Raw genomic sequence first — 9,046 nt, forward strand, 5'->3', positions numbered from 1 at the left:
ATTAAAAAAAACAACAAAAAAAACAGAATTAGCAGCTGGAATAGGACTGATAACAAGCACCACTTAGTCCTTAGTCCTTGGGCCACTAACGAACCATTAATTTAAAGGTTTTAAAAAGTCTGAGATCATAGGCTCACATCATCCAAAGAGGAGGAGGCATCACAATCAAATCCAGTTGTTTACTGAGGAGGAGTCGATGCAAAACTCAGATGTGTTCCACGTCTACTTATGTGAGAGCAGAGAGGAGGACAGAGAAGAGGGGACACACAGTTGAACATGATGGACTGTAGGACAGGACTGCTGCTTCTAACTATCTGCTGGGCAGGTGAAGATCTTCACTTATTCTGATTGTTGACAGACCATGATTTTAGTCATCATCTGATTAACTTGATGTTTCATCTTCTAAACAGGTGTTGATGCTCAGACTCTGACCCAGTCTGAACCAGTGGTTAAAAGACCTGGAGAATCTCACACACTGACCTGTTCAGCCTCTGGATTCACATTCAGCAGCTATGCGATGGCCTGGGTCAGACAGGCTCCTGGAAAAGGACTGGAGTGGATCGCTTATATCGGCACCAGTAGCAGCCCTAAGTACTACTCTGAGTCAGTCAAAGGCCGGTTTATCATCTCCAGAGACGACAACAGAGCACAGCTGTATCTGCAGATGAACAGCCTGAAGACTGAAGATTCTGCTGTTTATTATTGTGCTCGACGGTCACAGTGACTGAAGTCAGTTCAGCAGCTGTACAAAAACACACACTTCTCATATCTGCTGGTCTGATCATGTCTTTATTTATTCTTTTTCCAAAATATAATTATTTCATTTTCAAACAAATGAGAAAATAACATCACAAATTTGTTAAAAAAAATAACTGAATGCTTATAGTGGAGCTGATCACACCCTCAGAGCATCAAAACAAGATCGCCATCGTTCCAAGATTGATTTCAACACCTCATAAACATCTTCTGAATTTAGATTTTTCTGAGCCTTGCAACAAATATAACAGAGAGGGAGGTCTGCACAAACTTTTGTGTTCTTGGAGCACACCAAGAATGTTTGACAGAAGCCTGGAGCAGTTATGCAAAAGTACTGCTCACAACAAAATTGTAGATTGAGAAGTGACATTTACATTTCTTAAGAAAATGGGATGATCTCATCTTTTCAGTTTTGTTGGACAACGAATGAATAAATAAACCAGTAAATATTCTTGTTTAAACAATAACCTGGACTGGACACACAACACAGACGCCCTTGTCAAGAAGGGCAATAGCAGACTGTTCCTGCTCAGGAGGCTGAGGTCTTTTGGTGTGCAGGGACCACTCCTAAGGACTTTCTATGATTCTGTGGTGGGATCAGCCATCTTCTACGGGGTTGTCTGCTGGTCCAGTAGCATCACGGACAGGGACAGGAAGAGGATGGACAGACTGGTAAGAAGGGCCAGCTCTGTCCTGGGATGTCCCCTGGACTCGGTGGAGGTGCTGGGAAACATCAACATCAAATCAATTAATAACTTCAAATGTATATGTTAAAGTGTTTGTCTTTGGGTCAAACAGTCATTAGAGGAGTACTAACTGTTGGATGGTTTGTTGGAGCCTGTTTGAGACTGTTTGAGCCTGTCCTCCTGATACCCTGATGCAAATCTTCAGTGTGTGGTGGACATCTATCCTGCTGACTGCTCTTGTTCTCTCTCTGCTCCATGACAGGTCACATCTCCAGCATCAGTATGTTGAACACAATCTCTCTGCTGATGCTGCTCACTCACTCTCTGTCCTGTGAGTTCTGCTGCTGTTTGACACTGCTGAGAGACAGTGACTCTCCCAGACCACCAACTTTCTTCTAACTGTCATTTCCTCTTTACAGGTGGTTCATGTCAGAGTATGGAGCCCATTCCTTCCAATTCTACAGACCAGTACCTCCAGTTTGACTCTCACCACCCACAGGAGCACAGGTTGGGAGTGATCAAAACCTTCCATAACCAGGCCAAAGAAATACCCACCACATCCCAAGGCAGGAAGAAGGAACAGGACCACATTAAGACAACTCTCAAAACATGTGGTTACCCAGACTGGGCCTTCACCAAGACCTCAAAAAAACGAGACTCCGGCAAAGAAGAGGAGGAGAGAAACAAACGCCACATCGTTTTGATCCCCAATCTGTCCCGGGTCTCTGAGATGTTTAGGAGGATCCCTCAGAAACATGACATACCGGTTCAGTTTAAACCCAGCAACACTCTCAGACAGAGACTGGTACACCCAAAGGACAAGACACCAAGACATAAACAATGTCATGTAGTTTATGCTGTACAGTGCCAGGAGGAATGCAAGGAACTGTACATTGGGGAAACCAAACAACCTCTTCACAGAAGAATGACACAACACAGACGTGCCACCTCTTCGGGTCAGGACTCGGCAGTCCACTTACATCTAAAGGAGAGTGGGCACTCCTTTGAGGACAGCCAAGTAAGGATACTGGCCAGAGAAGACCGCTGGTTTGAGAGGGGTGTCAAGGAAGCTATCCATGTAAAAAAAAAACATCCTTAAACAGAAGTGGTGGGCTGAGGCACTTCCTATCACCCACATACAATGTAGTCCTCCACTCCTTCCAACAACAACCCAAACATTCACACCATTCCAGGAGACCTGGTGGCTCACCACCAAGTGAGCCAGCAGACAAAGGGGAGACACCTCAACCGAAACTAGGTGAACAACCCTACCAACGACCCTGCCAATGACTCCCCAGGTGACTACCCAGATCATTAGCACGCTAATGGTCCAAAGGGGCTATATTTTCAAGCTCTGTCCCCAGCGGGTTCAGAACTGAAGAAGCTTTCTGGATAGAAGGTGAAATGTCATCAAAGAGAAGAAATACAGTCCAGTTGACAAAGAAAACTACCTTGGATAACTATGACTTGGATGATTGAGAATCTACACAGACATCTATGCTGGCAGTGTGAAAGGATGTATAGAAATCACTAAAGACAACATCAACATTATGGTTAATCTGAGACTGTCCAGTCTAAATCGGGAGGACTCAGCTATGGATTAATGTGCCAAAAACACTGGTTGAAGAGAGCAGAGATATTTTTTTTCGAAACCCCACAGGATATTTGTCCTTTAAGACCAAAAGGTGAGAGCAGAACACACAAACTCAAATGTCAGTTAATGTGGTGTTTCATTTCCTGTTTTTGAGTCAAGATCATCACTTAAAAAAACAACAACATTCCATCCATATTAACAGTGACTCTAAATGGAGTGAATGTGCAGCCTGAAGACACTGCTGTGTATCACTGTGCCAGAGAGACAATAACACAAAGCATCAGTGGAGCTGAACAAATAAATCCTCAGAGCATCAACACATCAACACCAGGTGGGGGGGGGGAGGTGGGGGTCGCTGTCACACCAGGAATGAATCATGACAACAATTTTGAGGAACAATGCTGGAGAAAAAGACTTTTACCTCAGAATTTAAATTTGATATAAAAACTGTAGGACATGTTTAAGGGATAGTGGTAATAAAAAAGAAATACAAAATAAGAAAACATTTTTGGATTGCTTTTGGACAAAATTATAAAGACCATTGACCTAAAATATACTGTATATGATGACTGCTTTTATAGAATTCTAAACTTCTCATTGTGCAACAATTAAAGTTTTACATGTATTTAAAATTGTTTCATAAGGATAATGCAGCAACAAAATATTTGTTTTTCTGTAATTTCAATGATCTCAACAGTTAATTTCAACATTCATCAAAATAAAAGCACATACAGAGTAGACGATTTTCTAAACAAAGATCAGTGTTTAATACGGTTACTCAAACATTCGGGATCAACTGATGACTCTTGGACAAAATTATATTTTTTATTTTTTGATAATGTTTAAATATTTGAAGACACAGTTTGTTTTGTTCTAAAGAAAACACTTAAATATGAGTGACTGTCTGATATGACGAATTCACTGAAAATCCCCAATCTCATTATTCTTCTGTTAGGTTCAGATGAACTAAAACATGAGAGAAACAAATAAAGGCAAAGACAAAAGTTTTGAATTTTACTTGCAAGGAGGACGGAGAGATGTGCTCAGTTACAGATCTCCAACACGTCCTGAGGCGCACCTCGCCACCCTTCTTTTATTAGGATTAGGAGGTCCCTAGTTACACAGAATTCAATTGTGCCTAAAGGGAGGGGAAACACAACAATAGCAGGGCCCATACATAGTAAAACAACTCCAATCAATGCTGCATCCTGATACTCCTTAAAGCGGCTGTATCTTGTTGTTCTTGAACAGGTGCGCGAGCTCACACATTAAGCATTACGAACATTAAGCATTAACAAGTAATAAAAGCATAATGTGATGAGATGCAATATAACAAGAATAAAGAATATAACAATGTAAAGCAAATAAGATATGACTTCATTATAATGATTTTAACAGTTCCCTTCAGACATTGTTTTTGTATAGTAAAATTAATTTGCAGCTGGATGAGAACTGCAGAGTGTGAAGTGTGGGGTACCTCACAAATCATTACTAGGACCACTGGTACATCATTAATTGGACAAGATTAAAAGTGGTATTGATCATTGGCTCACATCATCCAAAGAGGAGGAGGCATCACAATCAAATCCAGTTGTTTACTGAGGAGGAGTCGATGCAAAACTCAGATGTGTTCCACGTCTACTTATGTGAGAGCAGAGAAGAGGACAGAGAAGAGGGGACACACAGTTGAACATGATGGACTGTAGGACAGGACTGCTGCTTCTAACTATCTGCTGGGCAGGTGAAGATCTTCACTCATCCTGATTGTTGACAGACTTTTTGTCATCAGCTGATTAACATGATGTTTCATCTTCTAAACAGGTGTTGATGCTCAGACTCTGACCCAGTCTGAACCAGTGGTTAAAAGACCTGGAGAATCTCACACACTGACCTGTTCAGTCTCTGGATTCACATTCAGCAGCTATGGGATGGTCTGGGTCAGACAGGCTCCTGGAAAAGGACTGGAGTGGATCAGTCTTATTTTCACTGATGGCAGCAGCACATACTACTCTGAGTCAGTCAAAGGCCGGTTTCTCATCTCCAGAGACAACAACAGAGCACAGCTGAATCTGCAGATGAACAGCCTGAAGACTGAAGATTCTGCTGTTTATTATTGTGCTCGATGGTCACAGTGACTGAAGTCAGTTCAGCAGCTGTACAAAAACACACACTTCTTATATTTACTGCTGTGAAGAGCAGAAGTGAATACTGACTATTGTATTATTTTAGGCGTTTTAAATCCATATTATTATATTACCTTTTTATTTTTAATAAATCCTATAAATTCACATAATTCATTTAGTATTTTTAGCCAAAAATAACACAATACAATACAACACAATACACCAGTACATGCTTGAATGGATCAGAGTTACACTCATTGACGTTGACTATTTGGGACGAATATATGAGGAATAATAGCTTAAACATTATGAATACACACACATGGCCTTCACTGTTGGCTGGTTAAGGCTGAGGCACTTTACAGAATCCCAGGGCCTGACCCTAACAAGCAACAGTGGCAGGAAAACCTCCCCTTTAACAGGAACAAACTGTTGCAAATCTGCTTCGTAGGTTCGGACCGTGAAACGACCACAGAATCCGTGATCTTCAGTAAAAAGCTTATCAGACACATTTGTGGGCCTTTTCACAATACGAGAGAAACATTCTCCGTCTGCCAACAGATAAAAAAAAGTGCTGGACCTTTTTGCGTGTTGGTTTATATTCAGCAGAAAAGTTAGCAACAGTGTTCAAATGGTCATATGATTAACTGACGACGCCATCTTATTACCTTAAATGATTATGTTCTATGTAAGTTCCGGTACCTCATGAGCCAGTCACAAAGTGGCACCAAGAAGTGTGATTAAATGCCTGCACGTACGCACATTCTTCAGTTTATGTATAAGTCAGTTCTAGCGATTCAAAGTTGCATGATAAACTTGTGCTACACAGTAAGTTTCACAGTAGATTTCATAGTAAATTTCCACAAAACCTTAAACAGGAATTTCATGAATATTTTAAAAGGTTACAATAGGGGAACTAACAGCAGACCTTTATATGTAAAACATGATTTGACTGTAGGTTTCCACTCTTCTATTGGCTCCAGTGAGATCAACAGTGATGCTTCACATGTTTGATTCTATGCAAATTCAGAGTTCTTCTTTGTTCCTCAACTATAAACCCATCACATCAGACTATCAGTGGAGTTCTCTGCACCTGACTTTCAACATTAACCATGTTCTCTGCAGCTCTGCTGCTGCTGTTGGCAGCTGGATGTGAGTATCTCTCTGTGGATTTGTCAAAGTCAGCAGTTGATCTGTTTGAGTGTGATTTAATAATCAGCATTTTCTTTGTTGTTTCACAGGTGTGAACAGTGAACAGTTGACACAGCCAGCCTCTGTGACTGTGCAGCCAGGTCAGCGTCTGACCATCACCTGTCAGGTCTCCTATTCTGTTAGCAGCCATCACACACACTGGATCAGACAGCCTGCAGGGAAAGGACTGGAGTGGATTGGGGGACATCGTATTAGATATGACCCACTTTTCAAAGCTTCTCTGAAGAACAAGTTCAGCATCAGTTTATACTCTTCCAGCAACACAGTGACTCTAAATGGAGTGAATGTGCAGCCTGAAGACACTGCTGTGTATTACTGTGCCAGAGAGTCACAATGACACAAACCATCAGTGGAGCTGAACAAAAACCCCTCAGAGCATCAATACAACATCACCAGAGGGGGCGCTGTCACACCAGGAATGATTTATCACCCAGACATGTTGAGGTTCAGTCAGAAGTGTTGAGGACAAATGCTTTAGATCAGTACTTTGAGAACATAAGAATTTAAATGTGATATAAAGTCTATAGAGGTTTTGCACAATTTTTTTTTAAAGAAAAAAATTGTAAAGGGATAAAAAACATTTTTGGATGTAATTTGCACTCATTAAATGACCAATTTATATTATTAATGATGACTGCTTCTGTAGCATCATAACTTTTTAATCTCCTCATTAAATTGTAAGTGAATGTGAAATAGTTCCATAAGGACACAGCAGCAATAATACATTTGTTTCTCAGTTATTTCTTTGATGATCTCTATTGCTTATTTTAACATGTATAAACTAAAAGTGCACAGACACGTACATGATTTCTAAACTTAGATCAGTGTTTTATATTCTCACTTGAACATTCATGATGGAGTAATGACTCATGGAAAAAAGTGTATCTTTATTTCATGATGTAAATTAAGTATTTGAAGAAAGGTTTTATGCAGAATATACTCATATGTCAGTGACTGCATGGAATCTGGAATACGTTTTAAAAACAATAAATTGAGGGTTTTCCCTGGGCATGTTCTAAGGGGCTTTCTCTCCAACAGTTTTCATTTGAAGCTTGATTGGAACTGGTTGGTGTGAAATGTGGGGTACCTCAGAGCTCAGTACTGGGACCACTGGTGCACTATTAGTTGGATGAAATTTAAAGTCTCAGATTATAAACGCACATCATCCAAAGAGGAGGAGGCATCACAATCAAATCCAGTTCTTTACTGAGGAGGAGTCGATGCAAAACTCACATGTGTTCCACGTCTACTTATGTGAGAGCAGAGAGGAGGACAGAGAAGAGGGGACACACAGTTGAACATGATGGGCTGTAGGACAGGACTGCTGCTTCTAACTATCTGCTGGGCAGGTGAAGATCTTCACTCATCCTGATTGTTGACTGACTTTTTGTCATCAGCTGATTAACTTGATGTTTCATCTTCCAAACAGGTGTTGATGCTCAGACTCTGACCCAGTCTGAACGAGTGGTTAAAAGACCTGGAGAATCTCACACACTGACCTGTTCAGCCTCTGGATTCACATTCAGCAGCTACAACATGGTCTGGGTCAGACAGGCTCCTGGAAAAGGACTGGAGTGGATCAGTCGTATCAGCAGCCCCAGTGGCAGCGACAAGTACTACTCTGAGTCAGTCAAAGGCCGGTTTCTCATCTCCAGAGACAACAACGAGCACAGCTGAATCTGCAGATGAACAGCCTGAAGACTGAAGATTCTGCTGTTTATTATTGTGCTCGAGAGTCACAGTGACTGAAGTCAGTTCAGCAGCTGTACAAAAACACACACACTCTCATATTCGCTGCTGTGAAGTTCAGAACTGGAGACTGAACACTCTGATCTGTCATTTTCTGCCTAATTTGTTAAATTACCTTTTTACTTTTTTTACTTTTAATTATCTTAAAAAACAAATGATTTAATGATTATTTTGAACAATAGATATCATAAAAAATGGTGCCAACATGAATTATTTGCAATTTTCCCTTAATGTCATCTTAATTTAAGTATGAGAAACTATCATGAAAAGAAAATGTATTCATTTTTGACTCATGTTGACAGGAGTTTTTGAACTTTTAACAAAATTAGATCTTTTGCTCAGAAAGTACCTGTCTGTGTGTTCATGCCAAAAAAGTGACACAGAGACCAGAAGATGCAGCCCAGAATCTATGTAGTGGTGAATTAAACCCAATCATCAGTTGCTTGGGACATAAGTTGCAGTAGCACCGCCTCCGGTCTCCAAGGTACCTGAACACTCACCAACTGTAGCAGTTTGGACTTGAAATAATGAATGCAAACATTCAGTTTTTACTTCTGTCCAGGTCCATCCTATACATATCCTGTGTTTCCAGAGCAAACTATTCCTGAGGCTTCAGAGGCAAAGCAGACAACTTATCTTTACACAACGCAAACATGTTGCTCAAAACTCAGTATGAGCAGTCAGTGCTTGGATGATGACTAAATAAGAACATTCAGTGTCTAACCTAAGCAAGAACACACCAGTGCATGTTTCCAGTTCAGTCATTCCAGTCCATTCCTTCCAGTTCGGTCATTAAAAAGCACGGGAGACTCTCCATCTGTCCTGACGGAGATCTAACTTCACATTTACCGTAGGTCTAGTATAAACTGGATCAGACAGGATCCTGGAAAAGGACTGGAATCGATCGGTGAAGGCTTCACTGATAC

General features: G+C 40.8%; 1 pseudogene; it reads left to right on the top strand.

The window, feature by feature from the left end:
- The first annotated feature begins 7,650 nt into the window (after positions 1-7,650).
- LOC130519908 (immunoglobulin heavy variable 3-48-like) lies at positions 7,651-8,101 on the top strand (annotated as a pseudogene).
- The last annotated feature ends 945 nt before the right edge of the window (positions 8,102-9,046 follow it).

This window comes from Takifugu flavidus, unplaced genomic scaffold (genome assembly GCF_003711565.1).
Source record: "Takifugu flavidus isolate HTHZ2018 unplaced genomic scaffold, ASM371156v2 ctg244, whole genome shotgun sequence".
Taxonomy (NCBI): domain Eukaryota; kingdom Metazoa; phylum Chordata; class Actinopteri; order Tetraodontiformes; family Tetraodontidae; genus Takifugu; species Takifugu flavidus.